The 20,035-nt window shown below is 49.0% G+C and overlaps 1 protein-coding gene across 2 annotated transcripts in view; it reads right to left on the bottom strand.

Annotated features, from left to right (window-relative positions):
• Positions 1 to 20,035, bottom strand: part of PIK3R2 (phosphoinositide-3-kinase regulatory subunit 2) — a 147,336-nt gene that overhangs the window by 59,723 nt on the left and 67,578 nt on the right. Inside the window, exon 1 of one of the 2 annotated variants that reach the window (XM_030219258.1) lies at positions 14,252 to 14,329. The exons of the other annotated variant lie outside the window; for it this stretch is intronic. The gene's annotated coding sequence lies outside the window, so the exon portion shown is untranslated. Of the gene's footprint in view, positions 1 to 14,251; positions 14,330 to 20,035 lie in introns of those variants that run through there. 2 annotated transcript variants of the gene reach the window in all.

A 20,035-nucleotide genomic window follows, 5' to 3' on the forward strand; every position in this document is an offset into this window, starting at 1 on the left:
CCAGAATAAATTCGGGTCCTGGAGGGTGGAGTTGGATTTACACCCCAAACAGATTCTGCAGCACCGACTGCCCGAACCGACTGTCGCGTCGGGTATCCTGCTGGAGGCAGTAATGTGATGTGAATGTGTGGACAGATGACCACGTCGCAGCCTTGCAAATCTCTTCAATAGTGGCTGACTTCAAGTGGGCCACTGACGCTGCCATGGCTCTGACACTATGAGCCGTGACATGACCCTCAAGAGTCAGCCCAGCCTGGGCGTAAGTGAAGGAAATGCAATCTGCTAGCCAATTGGAGATGGTGCGTTTCCCGACAGCGACCCCTAGCCTGTTAGGGTCGAAAGAAATAAACAATTGGGCGGACTGTCTGTTGGGCTGTGTCCGCTCCAAGTAGAAGGCCAATGCTCTCTTGCAGTCCAATGTGTGCAACTGACGTTCAGCAGGGCGGGTATGCGGCCTGGGGAAGAATGTTGGCAAGACAATTGACTGGTTAAGATGGAACTCCGACACCACCTTCGGCAGGAACTTTGGGTGAGTGCGGAGCACTACTCTGTTGTGATGAAATTTAGTATATGGAGCATGAGCTACTAGGGCTTGAAGCTCACTGACCCTACGAGCTGAAGTAACTGCCACCAAGAAAATGACCTTCCAGGTCAAGTACTTCAGATGGCAGGTATTCAGTGGCTCAAAAGGAGGTTTCATCAGCTGGGTGAGGACGACGTTGAGATCCCATGACACAGTAGGAGGCTTGATAGGGGGCTTTGACAAAAGCAAGCCTCTCATGAATCGAACGACTAAAGGCTCTCCAGAGATGGCTTTACCTTCCACACGATAATGGTAAGCACTAATCGCACTAAGGTGATTCCTTACTGAGTTGGTCTTGAGGCCAGACTCTGATAAGTGCAGAAGGTATTCAAGCAGGTTCTGTGCAGGGCAAGAACGAGGTTCTAGGGCCTTGCTCTCACACCAAACGACAAACCTCCTCCACTTGAAAAAGTAACTCTTTTTAGTGGAATCCTTCCTAGAGGCAAGCAAGACCCTGGAGACACCCTCAGACAGACCCAACGCAGCGAAGTCTACGCCCTCAACATCCAGGCCGTGAGAGCCAGGGATTGAAGGTTGGGGTGCAGCAACGCTCCGTCGTTCTGCGAAATGAGAGTCGGAAAACACTCCAATCTCCACGGTTCTTCTGAGGACAACTCCAGAAGAAGAGGGAACCAGATCTGACGGGGCCAAAGGGCGCTATCAGAATCATGGTGCCGCGGTCTTGCTTGAGCTTCAGTAAGGTCTTCCCCACCAAAGGTATGGGAGGATGAGCATACAGGAGGCCGGTCCCCAATGAAGGAGAAAGGCATCTGACGCTAGCCTGCCGTGTGTCTGAAGTCTGGAACAGAACAGAGGCAGCTTGTGGTTGGTCTGAGAGGCGAAAAGATCCACCGAGGGGGTGCCCCACTCTCGGAAGATCTTGCGTACCACTCTGGAATGGAGCGACCACTCGTGCGGTTGCATGACTCTGCTCAGTCTGTCGGCCAGACTGTTGTTTACGCCTGCCAGGTACGTGGCTTGGAGAAGCATGCCGAACCGACACGCCCAACGCCACATACCGACGGCTTCCTGACACAGGGGGCGAGATCCGGTGCCCCCCTGCTTGTTGACGTAATACATTGCAACCTGATTGTCTGTCCGAATTTGGATAATTTGGCAGGACAGCCGATCTCTGAAAGCCTTCAGTGCGTTCCAGATCGCTCGGAGCTCCAGGAGGTTGATCTGCAGATCCTTTTCCTGGAGGGACCACAGACCCTGGGTGTGAAGCCCATCGACATGGGCTCCCCACCCCAGGCGAGATGCATCCGTCGTCAGCACTTTCGTGGGCTGCGGAATTTGGAATGGACGTCCCAGGGTCAAATTGGTCCGTATGGTCCACCAGAGCAGTGAAGTGCGGCAACTGGTGGAGAGGCGGATGACATCCTCTAGATTCCCGGTGGCTTGGAACCACTGGGAAGCTAGGGTCCATTGAGCAGATCTCATATGAAGACGAGCCATGGGAGTCACATGAACTGTGGAGGCCATATGACCCAGAAGTCTCAACATCTGCCGAGCTGTGATCTGCTGAGACGCTCTGGTCCGCGAAGCCAGGGCCAAGAGATTGGTGGCCCTCGCTTCGGGAAGGTAGGCCTGAGCCATCTGGGAATTCAGCAGCGCTCCTATGAATTCCAGAGACTGAGTTGGCTGGAGATGGGACTTTGGGTAATTTATCACAAACCCCAGCAGCTCCAGAAGTTGAATAGTGCACTGCATGGACCGGAGGGCTCCTGCCTCCGAGGTGTTCTTGACCAGCCAATCGTCGAGATAAGGGAACACGTGCACTCCCAGCTTGCGTAGGTAGGCCGCTACCACCACGAGGCACTTTGTAAACACTCGTGGGGCAGAGGCGAGCCCAAAGGGCAGCACACAATACTGAAAGTGCCGTGCGCCCAGGCGGAATCTGAGATACTGTCTGTGAGCTGGCAGTATCGGGATGTGAGTGTATGCGTCCTTTAAATCCAGGGAACATAGCCAATCGTTTTTCTGAATCATTGGCAGAAGGGTGCCCAAGGAAAGCATCCTGAACTTTTCTTTGACCAGGAATTTGTTCAGGCCTCTCAGGTCTAGGATGGGACGCATCCCCCCTGTTTTCTTTTCCACAAGGAAGTACCTGGAATAGAATCCCTGCCCTTCCTGCCCGGGTGGTACGGGCTCGACCGCATTGGCGCTGAGAAGGGCGGAGAGTTCCTCTGCAAGTACCTGCTTGTGATGGGAGCTGAAAGACTGAGCTCCCGGAGGACAATTTGGAGGCAGGGAGGCCAAATTCAGGGCGTATCCGTACCGCACTATTTGGAGAACCCACTGGTCGGAGGTTATGAGAGGCCACCTTTGGTGAAAAAATTTTAACCTCCCTCCGACCGGCAGGTCGTCCGGTACGGACACTTGTAGGGCGGCTATGTTCCCATGGATCCAGTCAAAAGCCCGTCCCCGGCTTTTGCTGTGGAGGCGCAGGGGGCTGCTTAGGCGCACGCTGTTGACGGGAACGAGCGCGCTGGGGCTGTCCCTGTGCCTGACGAGGCCTTCGGGCCGGCTGGTTGTACCTACGCTTCGCAAAAGAATAGGGTGCAGCCTGCCGGGCCCGGGAAAAACGCCCCGCCCGCGGGGGCGGGTGCTGAAGGCGCCCGGTGGGAGAGCTTGTCGAGAGCGGTTTCCCGCTGATGCAGTTGGTCAACCATCTGCTCGACCTTCTCGCCAAAAATATTATCCCCCCGGCAAGGGACGTCAGCCAGTCTCTGCTGGGTGCGGTTGTCCAGGTCAGAGGCACGCAGCCATGAGAGCCTGCGCATCACTATACCTTGGGCCGCAGCACGAGATGCCACGTCACAGGTGTCAAAAATCCCCCTGGACAGGAACTTTCTGCACGCCTTCAGCTGCCTGACCACCTCCTGATAAGGCCTGGACTGCTCCGGCGGGAGCTTATCGACCAGGTCCGCCAGCTGTTGCACATTGGTCCGCATGTGGATGCTCATATAGAGCAGGTAAGATTGGATGCGGGTCACGAGCATGGAGGATTGGTAGGCCTTCCTCCCAAATGAGTCCAGAGTGCGAGACTCCCGCCCCGGGGGCGCCGAGGCGGTATCCCTCGAACTCCGTGCCCTCTGGAGAGCAGAATCCACGACCGCTGAGTCATGGGGCAACTGGGGCCGCATGAGCTCTGGGTCAGAGTGGATCCTGTACTGGGACTCTGCTTTCTTGGGAATGGTGGGGTTAGTTAGTGGTCGCACCCAGTTCCGAAGCAGCGTCTCCTTCAGGACATTGTGCAGCGGTACCGTGGAGGGCTCTCTAGGTGGTGATGGATAGTCGAGGACCTCGAGCATCTCGGCCCTCGGCTCTTCCACAGAGACCACGGGAAAGGGAATGCTTATGGACATATCCCGCACAAAGGAGGCAAAGGAGAGACTCTCAGGAGGTGAGAGCTTCCTCTCCGGTGACGGCGTGGGGTCCGAGGGAAGGCCCGTAGACTCCTCTGAGGAGAAATATCTCGGGTCTTCCTCTTCCCCCCACGAGTCCTCATCCTCGGTATCGGACATTAGCTCATGTAGCTGAGTCCGGTACCGGGCCCGGCTCGACGTCGAGGCACCGAGGCCTCGGTGTCGTCGAGCGGTGGACTCCCGCGCCGGCGGGGGACGGAGCTCCCTCCATCGACGTCGACGGGGACTCCACCTGCGTGGCGGTCGAGACCGGCACCGCAAGCGGCGGCGGTGTCGACAGCCCCGGCGCCGGGCTAGAGCTCGCCGGCGCCACAGTCATCGGCGCCGGGGGCGCAAGCACCCCCGACGCCGGCACAGCCTGGCGCATCAGCCCTTCCAGGATCCCCGGAAGGATGGCTCTGAGGCACTCGTCCAGGCCCGCTGCCAGGAAAGGCGGTGGGGCCGGTAAGGGTGTCGGTGCCAGAAGCTGCTGGGGGCCAGGAGACGGCACCGAGGTGCCGGAACCCCGACGCGTCGGTACCTCCACCACCGACGGAGATCTCTCCTCTCTACGATGACGCTTCGGCGTCGACTCCCCTTCAGGGTGCACCGAGGGCTCCCGGTGACGGCGCTTCTTGTCCTTTTTCCGGTGCACGTCACCGGCGCCGGAGGGCATGGAGGAGGAGGAGGTCGATCCCCCTCGGTCTCGAGGTACCGGGTCCGACAGGGTTCGGTCCCGTGGCTCACGAGCTGAGGGAGTGACGGGGGCCGACAGCCCACGCGGCCTCTCAACCCCACTCTCACCGGCGGACCGGCGGGCCGACGGGACCTGTTCTCCTGGGGTCGCTGCCATCGGTGCCGATGTCTCGGGCATCGATACCGGTACCGAAGATCCGGCCTTCGATACCGATGCCGTCGAGGTCGACGTCGAGGGGCCGGCGCAAGTTCCAAAAAGACGGTCCCGCAGAACTTGCCTCGCAACCTGAGCCCGTTTCCGGAGACCGAGACACAGCGCACACGACTTGAGATTGTGCTCCGGCCCGAGGCACTGGAGGCACCAAGCGTGGGTGTCGGTCTGCGAGATCGGCCGGCCGCAGCGACCACACTTTTTAAATCCACTCGGGACCTTCGAGGACATCGACGGAAAAATCGCGTCGGCGAAGTCAAAGTCGGCAATGGTGGCTAAAATCACACCACGAAAAAACTAGCCGACCGAGCGGCCACTAGGCCGCAACGAGGCGTCCCCGCTGGAAGCGAGGGAAAAGGGGAGCGCGTGCTCCACACGCGCAGTCTTTTTTTTTTTTTTTTTTTTGTAACAGAAAAATACTAAAAGGAAATTAATTAAACGAAGCGCGATCCGCGTATACGCGATCACAAGAATCCGGCGGCTGAAGTAGAGAGAGCGGCAAAGCACGACTCTCTCCAGGCGCGGAAAAAAAGGAACTGGCGGGAGCGGTCGCGCACGGGCGGGAAGACGGCCGCGCATGCGCGGTGGGCGTGCCCTGCGTGCCGACCGTCCCGCGAAGCTTCTTTCCGGTTGGTGGGGGCTGCCGCGGACGTCACCCAGTCGTGAGAACAAGCAGCCTGCTTGTCCTCGGAGAATGTACTGTACAGCTATCTGTAAGAGACAGTTCCCACACTGCGGAGTTTATAATTTAATGAAGCTATCCAGACAAGATAAAATATTTTAGGAAATTTATTATAGAAAACATGATTAAAAATCCACAAAGCCAGAATCAGGGAGAGCTAAGATTTAAGATTAAAAATAAGATGCAAGAGGTAGGTATAAGTGGAATTTGGACATGCCACTGGACATCTCAGATTTTTGTTTGCTTTTTTTTTTTTTTTTTTTTTTAACTTTTCAGTGTTGAACTCCAGGGGGCACACTCTTTAAAAAGCTAAAAAAAATAAAAAAATTAGATAAATAAAAAAACGTTTGGCTGAGCCTGTGGCAGCAGAGGGGGAGGGGAAGTGGAAGGTGAGGGGGTGGGGAAGAGCACTCAGAAGCACAGCCGGGTTATTAATCCTCAGACTCCTGACAGTGCATGGTCAGCAAATTCCTCCCACCTCAAACTGCTGGTTAAACATGGAAGCCAGTCCTCAAACTACGCAGTGCAAGAGCATTTTCACTGCACACGATCTTCGAGTCAGCAACGCTGGCCTCTGCAGATACTCAGCAATTATCAAAAACACACTATTTTTAATTTTCCTGCTTTGGCCATGGTCACCACACTTTTGTCTCCGTGGTGGCTTGGGGTGCCAGGGTGTTAGTACCCCACATGCCAAAAACTGTGCAAACTCTAAGCCTATCCTGCGTTTCTGGCTCAATTCCTGCTTTTGGATCCAAGCAAAAAAAAAAAAAAAAAAAAAGGCTGAGAATCCATCTGCACTATGCTGGAGAAGACAGAAGTGTACTTTCTTCAAAAGGGGCAGTTACCAGGCACCCTGGGATTGTGTGTATATGAAATCCTTAGCAAGGGTGGGAGGTAGCAGTGGCGGGGGGGGGGGGGGGGGGGGGGAATCTCCAAACATAAGTTTAAACAAGTCTTGAATGCTGGCAAGCAGCCCCCTGTAGACTCCCATTCCCCCCCCCCCCCCTTCATACTGTTCTCTTTAGACTTTTTAAAAGAGGACTGTACAAGGAATGAGAGCCAGTCCCCTCCCTCCAACAAAATCCATCAAACCCACAGCACAGCTCTGCTCAAAAAGCAACTGTGCTTTTATGAACCCTCCTACTTGATTTGGGAAAGAAGTTATAAAGGGGAAAAAAAATGAATAGAAAAAAAAAGTAAGCTTACAAGAGTGCATGTGTGATTTGTAATCCATGTCTAAATCCAGGGCAGTAGGGGGTGTAAACTGGGTGCAATAGGGTGGAATTTGGGTGTTGGACAGAGGAAGTTGAAATGGCTGGAACTGTTAGATAAAGGTATCTTAAACACAACTGGATTTAATACCCCCAACCCCACCCCTATTAATTAAGTGGCACATATGTTGTATTACTCGCACCATGAAAAAAGAGGCGACAAAATTCTCTCAGAGAAAATCAAACGTGGGGTCTGGGGTCGTGTCACTGCTTAAGTACATCACCACCTGTCCTTGATTTGGGGGGGGGGGGGGGGAGAGAGCTTGAAGCTGCCAGTTAATATAGAGCCACTGTAGACCACCACTCAACGGCTTAAATACCCTCCCCCATCTCATTTCCTATCTAAGCACAAGAAGAGGGAAGTCAGGGGACAGGCACAAAGTTACAAAAAGAAAAGTGACATGGCACCCGACAGAGGTAGGTCCTCAGGCTGTCACACTCTACTTCAGGACTGCCCCCTTATTCCTGGTCAACTAAAGCTTGATCCAGTCCAGGTTTTTATATTCTTCCTCAATCAACATAAAAAAAAAAAAAGTAAAGAAGACACCAGAAGTATCAGCTCTGGGAGTATATGAAAGAAGATACCACACAGGCACTCTCCTGCTGTTTGCTCTTTTATATTCTTCCACCTGCACCCCATTGCATGCAGGGATTCGTAGTTCTGATTTTTCAGAGAATCAAGATGACGACTCTCTGCATGCAGTGCGGTGGAGGCACAAAGCACAACCAGCACTCTGGATCACCCTCTTCAGGTTCATGCAAGTAAGGCAGCTGCTTCTAGTATGAGTTTTTGAGACACAGCTGTGGACAACATGGACAATATGTAATTGTGGGTTGGGACCCCAAATGGCGTCACGCTGTCAGCAGATTGGGGTCACAGAAATAGAGTTGCTCCCCTTGGGCCTGCGAGTCAGTGAACATTCATTGGCTCTGTCCCCTCCTGCATGTACAATGGAAACCCATGCGCAGCACTGGGGTCTGTGAATGCACTGGCGGGCAGGGTCCTGTGCTAACTGTTGCTTTGGATAAGTGTGGAAGGGAGGGGGAGTAGATAAATAGACAAGACAGGGTGGATGTCTGCCATGTTGTTTTCTTCATTATCTGGGGCCACTGGAATGTTTCAAGTGTTAAAATGGGGATCATATTGGCAGGAGTGTTGCAAGGGCCAAATGGCCCTGTGCGACGCTACCTAGTGACGTGGTACACGCCTACCATGCCCACTTTGGTGATATCAGGAAAAGGGAAACCAATGGATGACTTCCTTTGTGCCCTGTGCGGCTGCACATAGCTTGCTACGGCCCTGCATACTGGATAAAGGTTTGGGAAGCATTAGCACAGGGGAAATGGTGTGTGGGTATCAACTCCTGGCAACAACCCATACAGACTGTACAAAGTCAGCAAGTTACAGAAGTGACAGTGCAACAGCCAACTTCTTCCTTACGTCTTTTTCTGAAACCAGTTTCCACTTACTTAAAGAAGAAGAAGAAGAAGAAAAAAAAGAAAGCCTCATATATTCTTCTAAAATTACACACATGCACTCTTTCACCCCAACGTACTTTGAAAATGTACTCTAATTTGTGGTAGGATACGTAAAAATAAGTCACCCACAGCTGCCTCAGGTTTGTCGATTTCCCTCCCCCTCCAAACCACAAACTGCTCATTACAAATCCATCAAGAATGGAAATCTGAAATGCTCTTAAATTGGGGGGGGGGGGGGGGGGGTTGGGGGCTGGCCCAGTGGCAACATGCACTGGTAAGTCACCGCTTCCATTCCCAGATCAAACAGGACACTAGTCCACAGCCCCTGGTGCAGGAAAGGCAGTCGCGGTCGGCGCTAAAATGAACGCCGGCTGACTAGACTTGGAGTCCATGCTACAAGGTTGCAGAGAAAGCCCTGGTGCATGGTTTTTGGACTGTTGCGGCAGTGACCAGACTAGGAACAGGGGAAACATTTTTGGCTAGTTTCCAATGAATGCTTATAAGGCCAGAATCCCCAAACTGGATCTGCACAGCACAGGAACTCTTCAACACTCTGACAGCAGTAAGGTGAGCCCTTTAGTTAGTAGGGAAGTCCACAGCGAGTCGTTCCCAATGCTTGTGCGCATCCGCTTCATCCCGTGTGTGTAACTGTTTAAATCCATCTAACTCAAACTCTCCTTTAGAAACATTTAGATTACCACCTTGCTGCCAGTTAGCCAAGAAACCTGGGTTCCAGAATACCAATGCTAACAGACACATCCACCCTTAGATTATTTAATAACATGTAGATTATTTAATCTAAAAATTCAACAGGAAATTAGAGACGCAAACAAACTGGGCAACACAATAATAATAGATAATTTCAATCACCCCGATATTGACTGGGTAAATGCAACATCAGGGCACGCTAGGGAGGTAAAATTCCTTGATGAAATCAAGGACTGCTTTATGGAGCAGCTGGTACAGGAGCCGACGAGAGAAGAAAAATTCTAGACCTAGTCCTTAGTGGAGTGCATGATCTGGTGCGGGAGGTAATGGTGCTGGGGCCACTTGATAACAGTGATCATAATATGATCGGATTTGATATTAGCTTTAAATAAGTATACACAGGAAATCAAATACGTTAGCGTTTAACTTTAAAAAAAGGAGACTATGATAAAATGTGAAGAACGGTGAAAAAAAAAAACTTAGAGGAGCAGCTGTGAGGGTCAAAAATTTACATCAGGCCTGGATGCTGTTCAAAAACATCATCCTGAAAGCCCAGGCCAAATATATTCCGCGTATTAAAAAAGGAGGACGGAAGATCAAACGACAGCCAGCATGGTTAAAAAGTGAGGTGAAGGAAGCTATTAGAGCTAAAAGAAAATCCTTCACAAAATGGAAGAAGGAACTGAATGAAAATAATAAGAAACAGCATAAAAAATGTCAAGTCAAATGCAAAGCATTGATAAGGAAGGCTAAGGGGGACTTCAAAAAAAAAAAAAAAAAAATTGCGTTGGAGGCCAAAACACATAGTACAATTTTTTTAGGTATATTAAAAGCAGGAAGCAGGCAAAAGAATCGGTTGGACCGCTAGATGACCAAGGAGTAAAAGGGGCGATCAGGGAAGACAAAGCTTTAGCGGACAGATTAGTAGGGGAGGACACAAGGAACCAATATGGTTGTTCTATAATACATGGGGGGGGGGGGGGGTATGAAGAGAAGGTAGAGTTACATGTGGTAAGGGGTCACCAAGGAGAACTATACATTACTCCAAGAGATTCCTTAATTACAAATGTTGATATAGATGTGGTATGGGCCTCCTAGGCCCATGTCCTGTGGGACGGGGAGGTGGGGGGCTATTATCTTCAGACGGAAGAAGAGTCGATATGGAATTATTGTCATCTTGGATGTTCAGTTGATCTGTTGAATGGGACAATATTAGGCAAAACCTTATATTGGTGACTCCAACAAAATGTTTCGGACTAATGTAAATGGGAGATGGGGGGGGGGGGGGATAAAAATCGAAAAAGTGATAACTGTGCATAATGTAAATTGTTCGTTAAACTACTGTTTTAAGAAATGTATTTTGACATGGGAAATGTGGTGATGGGGAGAATTTGTACCTGTTTGGTTTGTTATCAATAAAAACCGTTGAAACATAAGATAGAAAACAGAGAGTAGGGTTAAATGGTCAGTATTCTCAATGGAGAAGGGTAGTTAGTGGGGTTCCCCATGGGTCTGTGCTGGGACTGCTGCTTTTTTTAACGTATTTATAAATGACTTAGAGATGGGAGTAACTAGTGAGGTAATTAAATTTGCTGATGACACAAAGTTATTCAAAGTCGTTAAATCGCGTGAGGATTGTGAAAAATTACAAGATGACCTTACGAGACTGGGCGTCTAAATGGCAGATGACGTTTAATGTGAGCAACTGCAAAGTGATGCATATGGGAAAGAGGAACCCGAATTATAGCTACGTCATGCAAGGTTCCACGTTAGGAGTCACATACCAAGAAAGGGGTCTAGGTGTCATCATTGATGATACGTTGAAACCTTCTGCTCAGTGTACTGCTGTGGCTAAGAAAGCAAATAGAATGTTAAGTATTATTAGGAAAGGAATGGAAAACAAAAATGAGGATGTTATACTGCCTTTGTATCGCACCTTGGTGCGACCGCACCTCGAATATTGTGTTCAATTCTGGTCACCGTATCTCAAAAAAGATATAGTGGAATTAGAAAAGGTGCAGAGGACGATGAAAATGATAAAGGGGATGCGACGACTTCCCTATGAGGAAAGGCTAAAGCGGCTAGGGCTCTTCAGCTTGGAGAAAAGGCGGCTGAGGGGAGATATGATAGAGGTCTATAAAATAATGAGTGGAGAGGAACGGGTACATGTGAAGCGTCTGTTTACACTTTCCAAAAATACTAGGACTAGGGGGCACGTGATGAAGCTACAATGTAGTAAATTTAAATACGAATCAGACAAAACTTTTCTTCCCTCAACGTGTAATTAAACTCTGGAATTTGCTGCCAGAGAATCTGGTAAAGGCGGTTAGCTTAGCGGAGTTTAGAAAAGGTTTGGACGGCTTCCTAAAGAAAAGTCCATAGACCATTATTAAATGGACTTGGGGAAAACCCACTATTTCTGGGATAAGCAGTATAGAACGTTTTGTATTTTTGGGGGATCTTGCCAGGTACTTGTGACCTGGATTGGCCACTGTTGGAAACAGGATGCTGGGCTTGATGGACCTTTGGTCTTTCCCAGTATGGCAACACTTATGTACTTATCTGTTCTGGACCCTTGACTTCAAAAGGTGACGGCAAAAAAACAAAAAAAGATTTTTTAACAATTTTTTAAACCTCCACTCCACTCTCAGAATAAAGGTGTGTGTGTTTTTTTTTTTTAAACAAGGTGGATTACATTCTAATTATGTACATATTCTGACCCCTGCAAAAAGAAGAAAAAAAACCTCCACATTGACATGCCTCGATTTTCAGTGGAGTAGTATTACAGAACCGAGGCTAAAAAATGCACAAGGGAGCATGGGCTGATGTAGCACATCTGTACTAGGACATGCAACCCTGGGTGGGGTGGGAGGGGGGAAATGGGATTTCATCTATACCGCCTTTCTATGGTTACAATCAAAACAGTTTACCTACTATATACAGGTACTTATTACGTACCAGGGGTACTGAAGGGTTAACTGACGCCCAAAATGGCGGTGCCCTGCCTGGTGCATCCTGGGATGCACTGGGTGGGGCTTAACTACCAGTTAAGCCCCACCTAGAGCATTGCAGGATGCACTGGGCACGGTGCCGCCATTTTGAGGCGGTGCCTGGCAGGAGGTCCTAGTCCCCTCTGCTTTCTTCAAGGTGGGGGAGAGCCACCGCTAGACCACCAGAGCTAGCCTTTGTGGGGGAGGTCAGGGTCTTGGCTAAGGACCACTAGGGTTTTATTATTTTTGGAGGGGGGGAGGGGTTTATGTGTCTGGGGTCCACTGGACCTCCAGGCCCTTGCATGCTTTGGGGAAGGTGGGGGGTCTGAGGGTCCACTGGATTCCCAGGGCTTTTGACAGATCTGGGCCTTTCTCCCACAGGAGAAAAGCCAGAACCTGTTAAACTTCTTCTGCTTGAGAATTGTGCCTGAGCATGCTCCAAAAACTAGCTCATGATCAATGCTAAGACTGCGCTTAAATTTACATGTCATTAGCGTTGATCATTAGGGAGTTCATTCCCCATGCTGTTCCGGAGGTATTTTTACCGTGCTGTTTGGAACAGCGTGGGGGTTCTGATCATCGGGACCTTTCTAAAGAGCATGGCTTTCCGTGACCTAATCCTGTGGTATTCTGAGACAAGGGATCCCAAAGGATGGGAGATGAAAAGAGTTCATATATCACATTCACTGATCACTCTTACCACCACCTCATTTTCAAGTTGGTTATTGGGGCGTAGCCAAACAACAGATTTTGGGTGGGCCTAGGCAAGAAGTAGGTGGTCACCAAGTGTTCTTCCCCCCCACCCCAACCACCACCCAAAAAATATCTCAGCTAGTGAGAAAATGCTTCTTTCCATCTTTGCAGTCTGCAGCAGGCATGCACTGAAAACTGAGCATGCGCAGGTGCCGTTATCGTGGAGATTAGCGTTTTCGTTACCATCAGGGGGAAATCTTGAGCTGGCCGAACTTGGGATTCCTACCAGCTACAGCTAAACGTGTGCTACTGTTGGGTGGGCCTGAGCCCTAAGTGGGTGGGCCCTGGCCCACCCAGGCCCACCTGTGGCTACGCCATTGGGTTGTTCAACTCAAAGAGAAGACAAATGGACCCCTGATCACTCGGTACAATCACCAGACAGGGAGAAGAAAGGGTTAAATGACTGGTCACATTAGAAAAAAAAAGCTCTTAGACCTCTACCTTAAAATATGCACTGTTTCCACCGCCTGGCAATCCCAGCAAGCCCACATTAATTCTCCATTTCTGTTCACAGAAAGTACAGTATTTTCTGGAAACCTTTACCTAGCAGCTTACACTGGGGGGGGGGGGGGGGGTTGGTTCAATGAGGCTTCCAAATTCCCTCTCTCACAATGAGCTTAACTGGTGAGAGACTCAAATTTGAACTGCTCCCAATTTAGAGCTGAACTAGGCTTTTCCCTTTGAAAGAGAGAGAGAGAGATGCTTCTGGGTTTTTACATTATATATACATTTTTCTTTTACATCCCTCTCTGGAAACATGCCATTTTTAAAACATTAAACAGTTAGTTCCTTCCCTAGCAGAGAGCAAAGCTTTTCTCAGATGCAGAGTGGAACCTTTGCTGTGTGAACAGCAAAAAGGATTTTTAAAAACCTTTTAACATATTTTTTCTTTTTATATGCAGTTTATAAAGAAATAGCCTATAATTTTACAGGAGATTAAAAAATAAAACCCCACACTACTTATCTTTTCAAAACAACTATAATTGTTTAAATTCAACACAAATTACCCCTCCCTGGACACAGTGAAGGAGGCTGTTTGATACGAGTGCCTGGTGCCTATGCCCAAGCAGATGCTCCTGAGTCTCTGGCACATTTCTTTTTCTCCAAGGACCTGGATATGTGGCAAGATCCCTGCTGCCCCCCCCCCCCCCCGGCCCGTCTCTTGCCATCTGCAGATTTTCACATCACCAAAGACTGTCGGCCATAAAAGCAAAATTAATTTTTTTCTGGTGGAACAAAGAATTCCCTCTCCACCCCCCCCCCCCCCCCCCCCACCAGCTGCTGTTGGGTAGGGAATTTGAGGTTGGCAGCCTGTACAGGCCTGACCCCACCTTTTAAGTGCCTAAACAGAAAGCAAAAGGATGGGGGTGGGGAGGGAGGATGGGCCAAAGCAATGAAGTCAAGTCACCAGAGCCTGAGAGCCTGTCCAGGAATGTGCTGTATCAGCTAAACCTCCTCTCCACACCTTAACACAGAAATCCAGATGTGAAGGCAGATTAAGGCAGCTAGGACCTGTCCCAGTTTCAGAGAACCTAGCTGATCTCTCATTTTCCTCACACTTCTTCACAACGATCTTTGGGGCTTATCCCTGGCTTTCTGTTCTCATCTCTAGCTCCATGCCATCTCCAGAAACCATTCCGCGAGGAACTAATTCTCCAAATAAACCCCTACCTGTGGAGTTCTCTCAGTTTTGCTATAGTACTTGCTTTCAAGAGCATTACACCATATTTCTCCAAGCATCAGATACACGAGGGGAACATGCATTTATCAAATATTTACTGTATAACTCCGGGGTGTCCATCTGGCTAGTGCCCCGCTTTACCATAAAGCGGCACAAACCTGTTTAATTATCAGAGGAAAACATTTTCAGCTAACTTTTCTGAAAGATAAAGCTACAAATTCAGAAGCTGAAGTTAACGAGGGGAATAAGTCTGTTTCAGAGTCTCACTAGCTGGTGGAACAGATTCTTCATAAGGGTGAAAAAATAAGTCTGGAGGAAAGAGAGAAACTAGATAAAATTACTCTTGCTTTCAGCACTCCCCACACCACCTGCTCAAATCAGTCAGCCCCAAAAACCTGTGAAAAAAATGTGCTTCAAGACCAGCTTTACATTTAGCCACCTGACACCTGTTTTTGCTATAAACATTTTTGAAACTTCAATAAAATTGCTGTATATACTTGAATATAAACCCAGATATCCCCCCCACCATTTTTTAGGAGAAAATTTTAACTCTAATATAAAGCAAGAGTTATATTCCATTCTTACTTCCCTTTCTCTGAGGTGTCCAACATTGCCCCCACTTCCCTCATTACCATTGCCATTACCTCCCCCTGAACAGGCAGTTACCCCCTCCCTTCCTTCCTTCCTCCAGAGAAACCCCCCTCCTGGACTCACTGGTAGGCTCTGCCTCCCCACCCTCCTCCAAGCATATCATCCATCCTGGTGGTGTCTAGCGGCACATTGAGGAAGGAGCGATCCACACTTGCTCCTGCCTATGCCGTCTCCACAGTAAAAATGGCTGCTGCGACTTCGAGCAGTAATCTCACAAAGCTGCTGGAAGTTGCAGCAGCCATTTTTACTATAGAGACATCTTGGGCAGGAGCGAGTGGGGATTGTTCTTTCCTCAACCCACCATTAGACCACTGGGATGGTACAGCAGGCCTGGGAGGAAGCAACCACTGGGTTCTAGAAAGGGGGGAGGGCCACTCTGCTGGTTCGGGGAAGGAGGGTATGGAAGGAATACTGGCTAGCGGGTAACGTCACAAAAACTCAAGGAACACTAGCCTAGAGGACCTGAACACGTACATCTACAGTCATCCGCTAGCTGGCCTGGTTTTCAGGATATCCACAATGAATATGCATGAAAGAGATCTGCATGCACATTGTAGTTATCTACCAAGCCAAACTGGTTAAGAGGCTCAAGTACTGGCTTGGGAAACACTGCTTCTGGGCAGTTTGGGGGGGGGGGGCACAGAAATTAACTGTTCCTTTTCCATGGCTGTTGCTCTGCATGAATATGTAGAACATACTGTGGTAGAATATCCAAAACTCTCAGGGGTTCATAATTCATTCCTGGAGCATCCCTCAGTCAACCACAATGAATACTTATGAGAAAGATGTGCATGCATTGCACACAGTGCATGCAATCTGCAAATCTATTTCATGCATACTGACAAATGGCTGGGGGCTTCCGAAGGCCAGATTGAGAAACACTATTGTGGGACATTAGAGGGGGGGGGGGGGGAATAGGTTAGACAGTAGCAGGAGACAAACATATAAACGGCAAGTGACCGACTCACCTGCAAATGCGCAGTACAGACTTCCCTCTCTGTCCCGCCCTCGTGTCAAGACGTCATGACGTCAGAGGGAAGAACAGAGAGGGAAACGGAGTTGGACTGTCGGCCGCCGCCTGGAAACGAACATCGCGCGAACCAACTTCCACCCCCCCCCCCATCCCCGCTCCTGCCTCCCTCCGTATCGGGCCCCCTGCACTGACCTGACAGCGCCTTTCACCTCCGTGTGGAAGTGCTGCAGGCAGCAGCAGAGCGATCTGCTGCTGCCTGTAGCGCTTTCACATGGAGGTGAAAGGCGCTGTCAGGTCAGTGCAGGGGGCCCGGCATGGAGGGGGGAAGGAGTGGCGGCGAGAAGGGTAGCTGGACATGGGGGGAGGGCATGGTTGCTGGACATTGGGGGGAGGGGGGAGGCCAAGGGAAAGAGGAGGGTTACTGGACATGGGGGGGAGGATCGGTGGACGGGGTGAGGTAGGGGAGAGGAGGGCTGCAATACTCGCCCGTTTTTACGGGCTTAATGGCTAGTCCTTCCATATTCCCTTCCTGGGCACACCACTTCTGTGGCATACTCAAAAATGTGGCTGGCTGGGCCCAGAGGTAAAGAACTCCAAATTTCAGACCCCCTTTCCCCCCCCCCCAGTCACAGGGCAAATCCCCTGCACAATACAAGAGCTACACATTAACACTATGGTTACACTTCACCCCAGCTCAAGCAAATAGGCTGATCTAGTCCTGCTCTTGTCTTATAATTCTATATTAAAGACATCAGTGAAAACTCAGAACTATAAATCCCTGCATGCAATGGGGCAAAACATGGCCTAATCAGCCTGTGTGAACTGAGGCGAGAGGACAATCCACAACATATATATAAAAGACAGATTTGAATATAATGACAGCAGTGTGTGAAAATTTCTCATATGTGCACCTAGTGCTAGATTGAGAACTCCTGGTCTAAAGTGAGGGTTCTCGAATCTAGACTCCTTTCATTCCAGGGCTGCACGCAGGTCTGGTTCCCAGGTAGCTGAAAAATAGGCAAATGCGGGTTTGTGGCCCTCAACTCCCATTTCAGAGGGTTTGTTAATGCTGAGAAGGTTTAATTAATAACAGGAGACAGCCTGAGTCTATCTGAGCTGAAGCCAGTGGGCAGAGCTTAGATCAGGACACTGATTTGTCCAAAACAAACGCTACTGAAAACAACAGCAAACTTGAGAGATTTCTATTGTTTTTATTAAACCTCCTAGAGTTTGCATTCTCTGTTAGGAGGGGATTGGGGGGGGGGGGGAATGTAAGAGGAGCTGGGGGGGTTGGTTTGGGGAGTTTGAGGGTCTGTGAAAGGGGGGAGGGTTAATGTTTTTGTCAGTGCTCCAGAGCAGCAAAAGGCAAACGAAAGATACTGCAAGATCCTTGGGATTCTCCCAGATCTTCTTAGTAAACCTTTAAAAATTCACTTTTTTTGGTTCCACAATTGTTAAGATGCAGACTTTTTACATATTCCCGTTTGTTTGTTTGTTTTAAAATACCTTTAGATGCTTTTAATGCTGTGGACTATTTTCCTGGACTTTCCTGCTAACCTGTACTGAATTATATTCCTTTATTTATTCCATCACAAAAAGACGAGCAACAGCAGCAACCCATGGCCTGGGTGCCTCTATCTATCCCAGGATTAGACTCCAACCATCTGATGCAAAGCAATTTAACTGGGCAGGAAGGCTCCCTCCCGGTTAAATCATTTGTGGTGCAGGCTGAATATTGACCGGCAAGTTTCCATCTTCCTCTCTCTCAGCTACTCTGCTCAGCCACTCTCACACACAGAATCCCCCCTTCCTCCTGGAAGCCTTTCATTGTGTCATGTGCTTTGATAGCTTCTTATTTATTCGAAAGATTATATATAGTTCTTCTGTGTACATCCCCCTATGCTGCACAAGCCACGTGTTTCTACATATAACTGAGATAAAATAATGCACAATGTCAACATGGATGTAGCAGTTGATAGTTTGTTTTGGACATATCAAGATGGCAGCTGCTGGGGCTACAGGCTTCAGCTTTTTGACATCATGCTGTCTCCTGTCATTAAACCTCCTTAGTTAACTCTCTTAGTTTCCTTCCACTCACAGAGCCCAGGATCTCTTCCAAATATTCTCCTCTTTGCTACACTTCTTCTGTGTTAAAAGTTACATTTCTTGCTTAATTCCCATGAGCCAATACAGCCATACACATGCACACACACAAAACCTGTCCAAAATTATCCTTCCCCCATTCCGCCCCAGAGCAAAGCTAGAAAACATTCTGGGAATTTTTTTTATATTTTCTGTGACTGGTTTGATGAATGCTTTCACTTAATTAAGCAATGGAGAAAAAAAATGGCCTTGAAATCACAGGCAGGCATTGACCATTAATCATTTTCAACTTCAAATTCTCCCTTCCCTTTGAGACCCCTTCCTCCCTCCCTCTTCCGTGACCTGTCACCCCCACTTCCTTTTCTACCCTAGTATCTGTCCTAGCTCCTCTTTCCCTCAGTGGCCTGCCTTTTGACAGATGGCTCTGGTTTCTCATCATCCTCATGGTGCTGGAAGAACCCAGGTAGAAGCGCACGGACAGTGGGAGACCTGTCATAAGCATATGTCCCAAAACTGGTAAACAAATCTATGCAGCCCTAAGGGAAAATAGCTTGGACTTGGTGGAACAGCTGTGGGGAGTAGAGGGAAGCTGCCACTCGAGCATGCACCTAGACAGGGAAGCAAGGCTACATGCCCATGAGAAGGAAGCGTCCGCAACATAAAAACTTAACATCCATGCCCTGCCCCTCACACTGGGTTCGATCTGACCCCACAAGCGAAGATTCATTCCATTGGCGGTTTCTGCTGACACCCATGGGAGAAAAAGTCAAATACTAATCAGCTAGATGAGTGACTGAGTGAGTGGGTGGACAGAAGCCTGCCTACTTGAGAGAGATGCATGCAAGCAAGCATCAAGAAATGCTACTTAATAGTTATGGCTGTGTTTCTCCCCCTACCCCCCCCCCCCCCAAACTCTGGAGTACTGTTTTTGTATTTAAAATAATGTGTGGATCTCTGGGAAAAGGTGACTAAAGTCACTAGAAACAAAAAATGAGGTTTTAATAAATTCTGTTAGAGCAAACACTTTGTAATACAACAGTCCAAACTCCTTTTATGTCAAAAATAAGTTACAGAAGTTCAAACATGTAACTTTTTCAGTCTGCTTATGGACCCACGACATGAAAAACTGGCCGTTTCTGCAACAGGTGTTATACTACATAGTAGGTGATGGCAGAAAAAGACTTGTACGGTCCATCCAGTCTGCCCAACAAGATAAACTCATATGTGCTACTTTTTGTGTATACCTTACCTTGATTTGTACCTGTTCTTTTCAGGGCACAGACCGTATAAGTCTGCCCAGCACTATCTCCGCCTCCCACCACCGGTTCTGGCACAGACCTGACCTTGATTTGTATCTACCATTTTCAGGGGACAGACTGTAGAAGTCTGCCCAGCACTAGCCCCACCTCCTAACTACCGGTGCTGCCACCCAATCTCTACTAAGCTTCTGATGATCCATTTCTTCTGAACAGGATTCCTTTATGTTTATCCCACGCATTTTTGAATTCCGCTACCGTTTTCATCTCCACCACCTCCCTCAGGAGGTCATTCCAGGTATCCACCACCCTCTCAGTGAAAAAATACTTCCTGACATTTTTCTTGAGTCTGCCCCCCTTCAACCACATTTCATGTCCTCTAGTTCTACCGCCTTCCCCTCTCCGGAAAAGGTTAGTTTGTGGATTAATACCTTTCAAATATTTGAACATCTGTATCATGTCACCCCTGTTGCTCCTTTCCTCCAGGGTTTACATGTTCAGGTCAGCAAGTCTCTCCTCATAGGTCTTGTAACGCAAATCCCATACCATTTTTGTAGCTGTTCTTTGCACCGCTTCAATTCTTTT

The sequence above is a fragment of the Microcaecilia unicolor genome, chromosome 11 (assembly GCF_901765095.1).
Source record: "Microcaecilia unicolor chromosome 11, aMicUni1.1, whole genome shotgun sequence".
Taxonomy (NCBI): Eukaryota; Metazoa; Chordata; class Amphibia; order Gymnophiona; family Siphonopidae; genus Microcaecilia; species Microcaecilia unicolor.